This window comes from Melanerpes formicivorus, unplaced genomic scaffold (assembly GCF_026170545.1).
Source record: "Melanerpes formicivorus ecotype bairdi unplaced genomic scaffold, bMelFor1.0.p_v2 SCAF_12, whole genome shotgun sequence".
Lineage (NCBI taxonomy): Eukaryota > Metazoa > Chordata > Aves > Piciformes > Picidae > Melanerpes > Melanerpes formicivorus.
Window position 1 is genome coordinate 19,304,005 of NW_027142364.1, and position 12,395 is coordinate 19,316,399.

A 12,395-nucleotide genomic window follows, 5' to 3' on the forward strand; every position below is an offset into this window, starting at 1 on the left:
CCTGCCACACTCTTCATGCATCTCAAGATACCGTTGGTCTTCTGGGCCATGAGGGCATGTTGCTTGCTCATGTTGTCCACCAGGACTCCCAGGTCTTTTTCCAGAGTTGTTTTCCAGCAGTTCAGCTCCCAGGTTATACTGATAGCCAGTTATTCCTCCCTTGATGCAGTACCCTGCTCTTGCCCTCGTTGAATGTCACTGCCCAACTCTCACACACAGAATCACACGGAATCACCAAGGTTGGAAGAGACCTCAAAGATCACACTAGATAGCAGCACAGCCTTCTGATGATACAGTTTCAGTAAGTCACATATTAAGATCATAACTTTATCAATTCATCTTTCTGAGTCCATCTTATCCTAAGGTAAGCAGTGCCAGCCTGACTTTAAACAATCACTGCTATTATCCTTTTATTATCTATTCCTACTATACAAGGCTTAGGAACACTTCCAGACAAGTACTAGTTAGCTATGAAGAAGATAGTTCTGGTTGATAGATAAATAGTCTGCTCCTTCTTTATTAGGGGATAGCTAGCTAATTCTTAAAATCAAGTGATCACAGTGTCAAGGGGGCCATAATAATTAGCATCATTCTGAAATGTAGTTCAGGTGGCATTAACAATAAGATCCTTGCCCAGACAGCACAACAAATAGTTACCTCTTCACCAGGTCACACAGCACTGAATACCTTTGCAGCAAGGTATTTAATGCAGTTCAGCTTGGATCATGTTATACACCTTGAAGCAATAGATGAAGGGTTTGGTGCTCAGAGGGTAAAAACTCTAAATTAGGTTTACATTAAGAAAGCCAGAAGCCCTTCTGACAGCTACTCCAGGAATGCAAGGGGCACAGGGAACTCCTGATGAATAACCCTGAAAGATAAAATCATCTTGTTCTTAGGAAAGAACAGTTTTGAAAATTAACTCTTGACCTCACACCACTCTAAGAATGCTAGAAAACAGTATGAAATCCTGTCTCCTCATCTATACCATTTCTTGCCACCTGTCAAATTCATAGCTCAGTTGTAATAGCCTTTAGTCTGACCAAGAATGCACTCAGATGCACTCAGGGCTGAAATCTGACAAACTGTTCCCTAAATAGGAGGGTTTGAATTTCCATAGAAATACCTGCAAGCAGCCTCAGTTTGAACTACATAGTCAAACAGCTGAGGGGTTTGATATCCTGCACAAGTTAGCGTTGCATCACGTGAAATGATCTAAGCTGCATCACTGCTGGAGCTGCTTGGTGAGCTGCCTGCATTGCAAAGCCTCCCCACTATCATCCCATGGTGCCAGGGATGAGTGTTACTTCTTAGATGAGGATATCTTCTTCTTACCAAAATTAACAGAAATAGCAGCATATCTATTCCTCTTCCTTTGAGGCGTTCATCAATAGGAAAAAAAACTATTGATCTGCATTGGCAGAGAAAAAGGATGCCATGATTCACAAGAATACAGAGTATGATTGGTCTTTGCCATATCAAATAATGCTCTACTTCTTATCCAGCTAGGATCACTGATATGACTGGCAGTCAGTGTTTTTCTGTTAGATCACTAGTTTGAAAAGCTCAGCAGCTTTGTATTTTCTCCAGTGAGCAGATGTAAACAATGCTGCAGGGGAATCCCTCAAACATTAAGCTGAGAATTTGGAATTGCTTCAAAAGAAGTGAGAAAGGGACCATGTTTTAGTAATATATTCTTTTAGGTTTAACTGTTTATCTGAAAAGGAACACTGTGGATTCTTTACCCTGTTTTCTAGATACACTGCTTATGGTCTGCACATTCATAATATTACTTTCTACTACATTAGCTTCTGATTCCCCTCACTCCAGCATTTCCTCTGATCCTGTGGTATTCAGAGCAGAAAAAGGATCTATCTGTGCCTCCACCAGCTTTAGACACAGAGGTCTCCAGTAACCTGATTTGCTGATTGGAGTCGTGTTGACCAAAGTAGCTCTCATCTTCCTTCTTAACATCACCTAAGCAGCTCCTGATTTCTTTAGTGTTTGGGATCTGGAAAGCAAACCCAGAAGACCAAGCAGTTTTGGGAGACAGAGAGAAAGATTAGCTGTGAATAGCTGTCATTTTCTTTAAACAGAAAAGACAGTGGATCTGAGGCTTAAGGCACAAAACTGAGGATGCTACCCCAGAATAAATGAAAAGGGGGGAGGAGGGAGAAAGTAAAGAAATTATGTCCCAGTCCCCATGGCAATCCAGGAAAGGCTCCTGAGATGCACTGGCAGCAGCCTCAGACAAGTGGTAACATTTCTTTTTCTGCTGTTTCCCATCCCTCACTTGGACACGGGTCTAAAAGGCTGATGTCACTCAAACTGTGCACACAGAGGAATAGAAAAGGTACTGACTGAGTCCAGGACCTTATTTTGTGATGTCTTCTGATGTCTTCAGTACCTGCTAAGCAGTGCTTGGACATTTGAATTGTAAAATCCTTCCATCTCTCTGCATAGAAAATGTTGCAGGGATAAAGCAGGATGAAGGAAATTGGAGTCAGTGTTATGATCTATGGGTGATGAGGAAAAAGTGAAACTGAGTATCAGATATCAGAAACATTTTGGTGAGTACAGGAGAAATGGTAGATGCTGACTGTACCAGAGATCACAACATTGGCTGCTCTGCACTGTATAGGTTTTGCTGGCCAAGACCCCACAATCTACAGTCACACAAAAATACACTTTTAAGATCTGACTAATGTGACAATTGCCTGATATGGTTTTCACAACATTTAGAACTTGCTGGGATGTTTTGGATTTTAAAAGGCTAACCCCTAATTATTCACATTTTAAGAATCTTACCCAAGTTAATTTCCTTTTTGGTTTTATACTGCTTGTTGTATCCAAACTAGCAGTGGTTTGGAAAGCAGGCAGGTAAATAATGAAATGTTCAAATAATCAAAATCAACATCTTAATAAAACATGATGGGGCTGAGACCACCACCAGTGTGTCAGACATGATGCACATGCACTAAAAGGCAGCTTAAAAGTAGGAAAATTACTGTTACTATTGGAGCAAATGGATGCCATCATGTTATCAGCTAACAGGTGCCTGACATTTCCCAAGTCCCAGTGTAGCTCTCTTTTTGGTTCAGTAATTAGGCCCTCACTAAGATAGTAACAAATGTATTCATGAAACCAGAAGAGACAGCTAACGCATTATCTCTGTATTAAAGATTTGTAACTGTGCTAACAGGACTGCTGGCATGTTTGATTTCATTTAACAATGTCAAGTCAGTCATCAAGCCTGCAGTCTAACAAATCAGTTTTAGGTTCTCCTTTGAGAACTGGGTGAGAATGGTTTTGGTATTGTAAGATTTTTGTTAGTCCAGCATTCAGATAGCAGGTTGTACAGTTAAGAGTTCCAAGCCCCATAAAGCAGCTGCCATATTTTTACTTATACTGACCAGCAACCTGTCCCCTCAAGCTGGCACTAAAAATCTTGGTAATCATTTAAACAGGAAAAGCAATTCCCACACTGAACTGTCAGCCACAGTTGTCAGGCTTTCCTCAAGATATTCAGACATAAGGGAAAAACAATAAACAACAATAGAAACAACACAGCAACTTTGATTTTCCTGGTAAATGGCTTTTGTGCCAAGCCATTTTCTTTCATGGACTGCGAAGGAGACTAAATAAACTTTTATTGCTGCCAGTCATACACGTTTTTGAATGTCAGCACTGCAGATGAGCTGACATAAGCTGCTTTAGAGTCAGAAACCAGGAAACAGGGATGAAAAGAACAACTCAACATAAAGAAATAAGCCATTACAATTTACAGCAGTTAGGATTACCTGTGATACCGAGAGTTTAAGACGCAGCTTGTGTAAATCCTGTTTTCTGCTAAAGGGGTACTGCTGCATTTAGAGAAGGATAAACTGGGTAAAAGATGAACCTCCTTTCATTCTGTCTGGTTCTTGGAGATCAGAGAGGCTTGGGGCACCTGGACTTACCTTCTAACGGATAGGCTAGTTGTGAGTACTATAGGCACAACACCAGACACCCAAAGAGCCTGATCTGCTGTAGATCTGGCCACATTCCAAAGAAGCAGTCAAATGCGTGTATAGTTCCTGCTGGTCAGACAGTTGTTCCTTCATCAATTGCACAAGATATTTCTTGGGTATTTTTGGTGTGAGTCCTCTGGTCAGCAGGGCTGCAGGTGGCCCCTTCATTCTCCCCAGTGCCTCAGGAACACAGATCCACCTAGCCTCTGTGCCTTCTCTGGTCACCAAGTGTTTTATCAGCAGTGTTGAGCCTGGTAAATTTTCTACTGGTCTGTCCTTCCAGCAGGTGCTAATACTGCAAATTAATATTTACAAGCAACATTTTTGTAGGTATGATTTTCTTTCACTAAAAAGTATAATTAATACCAGCTTAATTAAGACAGTACACCAAGAAAGCCTCCTCCACCTAATTCCACACACTCCATCCTGCAGATGCCCAGCTCCTTGTGTCAAAACTGGCACTCTGAATTTCCAGGCTCCTTAGAGTTACCTGGGTTGTTTGCTTAGGGGATTTGTTTGTTTGTTTGTGGGTTTTGTAAGGTGATTTTTGGTTTTGGTTTTAGTTAAGGTCTTTCATTTAAAGACTCTTGCAGACACAAAGCATCAATGAAGAGTAAATAGTCCTTCAATACTCCCTTCAGTTCATTTCCTCACAAGCCAGGATTGTGTGGCTGGCCAATTTCCACCAAGGCTGATGCTGCTATACCAAACTGGAATTAGAGAAAGCAATTATATTAGGACACCTGGGGCCTTAAACTGACACATCCCTGTTTAAAAGGTGCATAAAATTAAATAGCTGGTAAGCAGCATTGATATGGTGGTGCAAGGAGTTGTTGTTCAACTGACTCCTCCCCTTCAGCTCGAGGTGAGGAAGAGTTGCCCCTGCACCCTTTGTCCTCTGGAGCCTGTGCTCCCCAGCCCCACCTCTATTTGATCACAGTGAAGAATATCCGACAGCACCCAGGCCCACATCTGCTTTTGTTTGTAATATTTTAGTCTCTTGCATACTGGCATTGCATTTGAATTCAGCATTATGAGAAGTTCTTGCCTTTTAACTTTACCTTTCTTGAGCAGGCACCCTAGGCATGTCAGGGAACTACTGATAAAGGAAAAGCTGTAAACAAGGTTGGTTTCGACTGGTGTGATAGACACTGGCACTTCTTTTATCACCCCAAGGACAAACAGCACAGTGCCCAAACACGTAACCAGATTGAGGAGAGTATGTTATAAACACCAATGAAGTCTGAGTTAATTCACTTTGTAACAGGCTTGTCTGATAGAAATGTACTGGGGACATTGAAGCTTTCATTAATTAAGAAGATTATTAACAAGCTGCGAAAGTAGGAGGGCCACTAGATCTGCAAAATTCTATGAGGCGAATTTACAGGTCAGTTAAGAATGAAAATCATGAGACCCAGCACCAGACACTGCTTCACACATGGATCTGGGGGATTGGGGGAGGTTTGGAAGCTAGGAAGGAACAAACATAAAAAAAGGAAAACAGGGAAGATTTACATCAGACTTAAACTCTATTCAGTATTAAGACTTAGCCACCAACGTCAGGTACAGTAAGTTCTCATATTGATTATCTGGGATGTGGAGTAATTGCATATGAAGAAATTGCTCATCAAAGCAGTGACCTCGCTCTCAAGTCAGGGTCATTCCTTAGAAGTCCTGAACACAGCTTTCAGGAGATTCACCATTAGTCCTATTATTTCTTAAATCAAGTATATCAGATTTGTTACTCACAGCATAGGAGATATTTTCCTGGGGTTCCTGCATCATCACAATATCACCAAGGTTGGAAGAGACCTCAAAGATCATCAAGTGCAACCTGTCACCACAGACCTCATGACTAAACCATGGCACCAAGTGCCGTGTCCAATCCCCTCTTGAACACCTCCAGGGATGGTGACTCATGTGGTATTCTAGGTTGTATTTGCCAACCAGTCTTTGATTCAGTTGCTTAATGTAACTGATCTGCTGGAGAATTCCTCTCTTCCCTTAACCATGTGTCACCGCTGCCAAAACAAAATCAGGATACATCCACACTGCCAAAACAAAAGCAGGATACACCCACCCTGCCTGTGCAGGGACAGGTCATGGTGGGAGCTCATCCACAAAGGCTGCTTTTTCTCTTCTAGCTACAGCAGGGTTATAGTGTGCTTCTGGAGGACATCACACTAGTCGTGTGCCAAGACTAGGTCCTGCCAAGACCTCCTCCTGCAATGCTGGGGTGAAGGTTTAGTGTCCCATGAGTAATGACCAGTTTCTCCTGCCTGATGCAGGAGGTCTAGTCCTTGCAGCTTCTACAAGTTGGACGGGGTGATTTGGCCTACAAGTCTACACAGGTACACTCTGCAGGTTTCTGGAACCAATACGCTCCTTAGGCACATCTCCAAAATAGAGGGGGAAAAGCCTTGTTCACACTGACATTTACAGTTATTCTACATGGCTCTCTGTCAATGATCTTTCCCAGAATTTCAAAGCATATGGTTTCTGTCTCAGTGGATGTAGATAAGCATTAATCAGTATTTTCTGTGGTACAGACCATATTACACTTCACAGCTAGTTAAAATCATTCCTTTGTTTGATAGAAATACTTTATTCTCCTTGTGCCCTCCTCTTTCTCTTGCTCATTCTGTTACCATGACACCCTCGCTTTTTCCTTCAGCTCATGTTACCCTGTGGTTTTACAGGGATTCATGGCAGGCAGGCTCTTCCTCTTCCCAAGTCCCACAATCATTCAATTGCAGGACATAAGGGCCAGCGACCTGCAATGTGTCATACCCTGTACTGCCGAGGGAGGAGTGAGCAAAAGACTGAAATGATTGAGATAAATTGTTTTATGAGACTGCTTATACAAGCAGGTTAGCCCAAAGTCAGAATGTGCTTCCCCTGAACCCAGCCATATAACCACACCTCTCTATGAAAACAATCTCTCAGCTGGTGTGTGTACAGAAGTTATATGAACATAGCCATTGTAAGAGACAACTTTTCTACTGGGGCTCCAACTACTGCAGCCAAAAGCAAACAGTTTTAGCATACAGACATTTTTGTGGACCACATCCACTGTCTTTGTTTAGTTATCACCCTTGCTGGCACATTTGGTGTCAACATATTAGTCACTGTTCCTCTGTTCTTATTTAACAAAGCCTCCCTCAAAGACACAGCACGTCTCACTGCAGTCCTCCCTACCCTTCATGTCTCTTGTAATCCCTAACTGCCCTGAAACCTTCATGTCATTTCCTCGTGCACTACTTGCAGTTACCCAGCAAAGCAAGAAGCAAATCTAGCCATTCAAGCTTTCAGCAGTGGCAAGCACAGCACCACTCCACATTGCATATGTATTTAATGATTTGAGTACTGGCCTGATATCACACTCTGAACATGATAGTCCAGCTATGGCCTGACAAGCACTTAGTAGACTGGCACAGTGAGTGCCACTTTGTCTCTACTGGTGACACCTTTGTTGATACAGCCCAGCATCACATTGGCTTTATTTGCCACTGCAGCATGCTGTTCATTCATATTAAGTGAATATTGTTGTCCACCAGGATCCCCAGTTTTCTTTCCACTGCTCTCCACCCAGGTAGGTCCTAGCCTGTGCTGTCCTTGTTGAACTTCAAAAGATTCTTGCTAGCCCCTTCTTCAGTCTATCCAGGCCTTCCTGTGGGGTGACTCTCCTTTCCAAAATGTTCATTTCCCCACTCAGTGTGGCATCATCAGCAAATATCATCAGGGTATGCTTGATCCCATCATCCAGATCACTTATGAAGACATTAAACAGTGTGGGGCCCAATATTGAGCCCTGGGAGACCCCATTTGTGAATGATGAATACTATCTAAGTGTCCAGGAGGATGAAGGATATCAGTAATGAGACAGCTTGCAGATCAGCAAAAGGAAAAAAACATCTCCTATTACACCTTATTAGGAAAGAAAAGGAACCAAACTGTAGGACTGTATTAATGTTGCTGCTACAACAACCACATTTCTGTATCTAAAAGGATGAAATAGATTGCACACCACTAATTATTGCTGAACACAGGATCACAGGATGTTAGGGCTTGGAAGGGACCTCTGGAAATCATTGAGTCCAACTTCTCTGCCAGAGCAGGACTATAGAATCTAGTGCAAGTCACACAGGAACGCATCCAGACAGGATAAGGAGACTCCACAACCTCTCTGGGGAGCCTGTTCCAGGGCTCCATGAGCCTTACAGTAAAGTTCCTCCTCATGTTGAGGTGGAACCTCCTGTACTGTAATTTATATCCATTACCCCTTGTCCTATCACAGGGTGCCACTGAGCAGAGCCTGTCCCCTCCCCCTTGCCACACAGCTCTCATAAGCATAAACATTTACTAAATCCCATCTCAGTCTTCTCTTCTCCAGACTGAACAGCCCCAGGTCTCTCAGCCTCTCCTCATCAGGCAGTGCTCCAGTCCCTTGATCATCCTTGTAGCCCTCCACTGGACTCTCTTGAGTAGATCCCTATCCCTCCTGAACTGGGGAGCCCAAAACTGGATGCGATATTAAAGGTGAGGTCTCACTAGGGCAGAGTAAAGTGGGGAGGAGAACCTCCCTCGGTCTGCTGGAGACACTCTTAATGCACCCCAGGATACCATTTGCCTTCCTGGCCACATGGGCACATTGCTGTCCCACAGATAACTTGTTGTCCACCAGGATTCCAAAGTCCTTCTGGCACAGGGCTGCTCTCCAGCAGGTCATGTCACACTTCTCTGACAGTTTGTGTTAGATGACTCCGTTTTATGACGCCCTTGATAATCTGCAGCAATAAAGGCAGAGATAAAATGTTCCTGATAGGGAACCACTGAACTTTTCACTTAGTAAATTTACCTAGTAAATTACTAACCTGCTTGTCCTGTCTTCCATGAAACGTGGTTTTCACTGAGCTGATGCATTTCTAAAGCATTGAAGTGATGCTTCTCTTATACGGTAGGGTCAGTAAAGTGAAAATGTTTCAGAATCAAGTATTTATGAATCAAAACTGCTCCATACTCTGAGGAGTTTAAAACACACATCTAGTTCTTGATTTAAATACTGACATTTTAAAAAGTGTTTGGAACTGCAAATAGTAAGGGCTTGTCTAGCCCTAGTCTTATTTGCAAGGGAAACTTACAGCTCCAGGTGTGGTGTCGCTGCCCTGGTACTGCACAATGTTGAAGGCTGGAGTCTCCCTCTCTGGAGATATTCAAAACCCCCCCTGCATGCATTCCTGTGTGATCTGGTATAGATGATCCTGCTCTGGCAGGGGGGTTGGACTAGATGATCTTTTTGAGGTCCCTTCCAACCCCTAACATTCTGTGATTCTGTGAAGACATTGCTTCTGTCTTAGTCCCCAGGTGCTCTCAGCTTTAATCTACAACTGCATAGAATTAGAGATAGAAGAGAAGCACAAACAAACAAGTAATATTTTTAAACTCCTGTCCTATGCACTTAGCAAACTATCCTATATAATAGCCAAAATACCTCCCCTGGATTCACAAAGCAAATCAAATCTTCCTTTTTAAAATAGAATTGTATTCTGCCACTTTGGCTTCTTCATGAAACCCAGAAGGAATTAAACAAAAAACCAATAAAAGGCACTCAAGACTTTCACTTGAATTCTAGAAAAATGTGAAGCACATGAGGACTGTGCACATGGATAGAGAAGGTTTAATATGAAATCTGTAGCTTTCAAGTAGGTCTGCTGGATATCAAAGCAGAGGTCAGGACTGATTCCTACAGCACTGGTGTAATAATCGTGTTTATACTCCTTTGCCAGAAGAGAATAGGAACGAGAAGAGGAATGAGAAGCCTCCTTGTTTCTTGCAGAGAGACGCTGGAGAACAAGAACAGAACAGAATAAACCAGGTTGGAAGAGACCTTCAAGATCATCGCATCCAACCCATCAACCAACACCATCTAATCAACTAAACCATGGCACCAAGCACCCCATCAAGTATCCTCCTAAACACCTCCAGGGATGGTGACTCCTCCACCTCTCTGGGCAACCCATTCCAATGGGCAATCACTCTCTCTATGAAGAATTTCTTCCTAACATCCAGTCTAAACCTCCCCTGGTGCAGCTTGAGACTGCGTCCTCTTGTTCGGGTGCTGGTTGCCTGGGAGAAGAGACCAGCCCCAATACATGGCCTAATTGAGAACTGAAATTAATTTTCAATGTCAGTCTAGGAGACACAACAATGCAAGGTCACCTGCAGGTCTCCTTTTCATAGTGGCAGGAATTTACTGTCATTTGGGATAAAGGGATGAATACACTTTGGGGGCACAGTCACTGGACATTCATCACTCTGTGCCCTTCTTTTGCACTCTGTATCCTCTACCTTTCCTTTGTAAACATAATACTAATAAATATAGGCAGAAAGCATAAATTTCTATCTGTCCTGTGCTGTCTGACTCCAAAAAAAAAAAAGGTAGGTATTAATCTCTTAAAAATTGTTTTGTTAAGTTCATTTTGGAGGAGTGAAGTAATAAACGGTTGTCTCATGTCAGGTGCTAACAGAGTATTTCAATAATGATTTGGCTTTAAGGAAGCTATTTGTAACAGGGACCAAGTTTAAGAAAACATCCAAGATTCCAGAAAAATGATGAACAAATCTCCTTCCACAGTACACAGGGTAATTTCTTCTAAGGAATTATTCAAGTCTGCCCTTTTTTTGCACACAGTGGTGGACCACAATGACATGACGTGGGGGGGCATATAGTTATTTTACCTGTTGAATACTTACACATTTCCAGGAACTCCACTACAAAGCAATGTCCTTTAGACACAACGCTTCCTGTTTCTGCAGAATGTTCTGGGTCCTGTGCTTCTGCTCTTGTGTTTCTGCTCTGTCTGCTGGTGGAAGCTGAAGAGGTTTACCCAACAGATTTTGGGTAGACTGGATTTGGTTTAGCAGATCTCATAAAATATCAATCATCCATAATTCAGCTGTAAATTGTTGGCGATAGAGATAACCCAGCATCACGTGACAAAGGTTTACTATTAGACAAAGAAAATTAAATACTCAAATAAAAAAGGTTTTTTACACCCTCCTTGAGGATAGAAATCAATTAGGGGATAAAAGTGTGTTGATCTTTAATCAGGGTCCTGGGTACAGCTTGTGAAGGCTGAATAGTGCAATACTGAACTGTTGCTGCCATCTACTGAACACAAGAATTACATACTGCAAGATTTACGGTTTGGCCAGTGATCCAAGTGTGAAACTATTTGCTTGGCTGGATGAAGTAAAATTTCACTAGAACAAATGTTTCTTTCTAGAAGATATTCAGAACATGAATCTGCTTTGAAGGATAACCGTCCCCCTGTAGGGAATAATGAATTGTGCTTTGGAGAGCAACTCCTAGCCACAGGGAAAAGGTGAGGTCTGTAAAGAGCATAAGTAGCTCCCATAATGTGAAACATTATTGTTAGTAAGCTAGAGCCTTGTAGTTTAAAAATCTCAGTACACATGACCTTTTCTTTAGTAATATCATGCAGAACTCCATCATCTTTGCTGAGGACAACTACCTCCCTTACTACAGCAGTTGTGATTTAGATGAAGTTGCTGCCAGGTGAACAAGTTCTGGCATTGGTGCCAAATTTCTACTAGAATGTTGAATAGTGGGACCAAGGTCAAGCAGGCTGTTAAGGAAGTTCTAGCCAGCAAGAACTGTCCCAGCCCCAGTGCTTTGTTTTATCCAGGGACCAAACCAGTATCTGTATGTCCCAGAAGCTGCCTCCAGGTGTGAACAGAAGCATTCAAACACACTAATACATGTGTGGAAGTATTGCAATTAAAAACAAACAAACAAAACCCCACAAACAAACAAAAACATTGCACGAGCACACAAAACAGCAACAAAGCCACTAGTCACAAAGTGCAAGAAATAAAGTAGCATTTGGTTGCAATATATAACAAAATATGTGCAAGTACACAAGGTCTGTGCTTAGTCACACTCAGCCCTGCAGGTAAATAAGACCCTGTTTTGTATTGACCTCAATGGGCTTTGGAAACACTTGCTTCAAGGGCGTCTTTGGCTTGCTAAGAATAGAACAGAATAGAACTGAATAGAACAGAATAGAACAGAACAGAACAGAATAGAATAGAACAGAATAGAATAAACCAGGTTGGAAGAGACCTTCAAGATCATCGTGTCCAACCTATCACCCAACACCACCAAATCAACTAACCCATGTAACCAAGCACCCTGTCAAGTCTCCTCCTGAACACCTCCAGTGACAGCGACTCCACCACCTCCCCGGGCAGTCCATTCCAATGGGCAATCACTCTCTCTGTGTAAAACTTCCTCCTGACCTCCAGCCTGAACTTCCCCTGGCGCAGCCTGAGACTGTGTCCTCTTGTTCTGGTGCTGGCTGC

The 12,395-nt window shown here is 42.5% G+C and overlaps 1 long non-coding RNA gene across 1 annotated transcript; it reads right to left on the reverse strand.

Annotated features, from left to right (window-relative positions):
* Positions 1 to 8,294: 8,294 nt before the first annotated feature.
* On the reverse strand, positions 8,295 to 12,319 carry LOC137444715 (uncharacterized). Its single transcript, XR_010988228.1, has 3 exons — positions 10,764 to 12,319; positions 8,885 to 9,853; positions 8,295 to 8,797 (listed from the first exon to the last, which is right to left on the reverse strand). It is a non-coding gene; the product is annotated as an uncharacterized lncRNA (long non-coding RNA).
* Between the last annotated feature and the right edge of the window lie 76 nt (positions 12,320 to 12,395).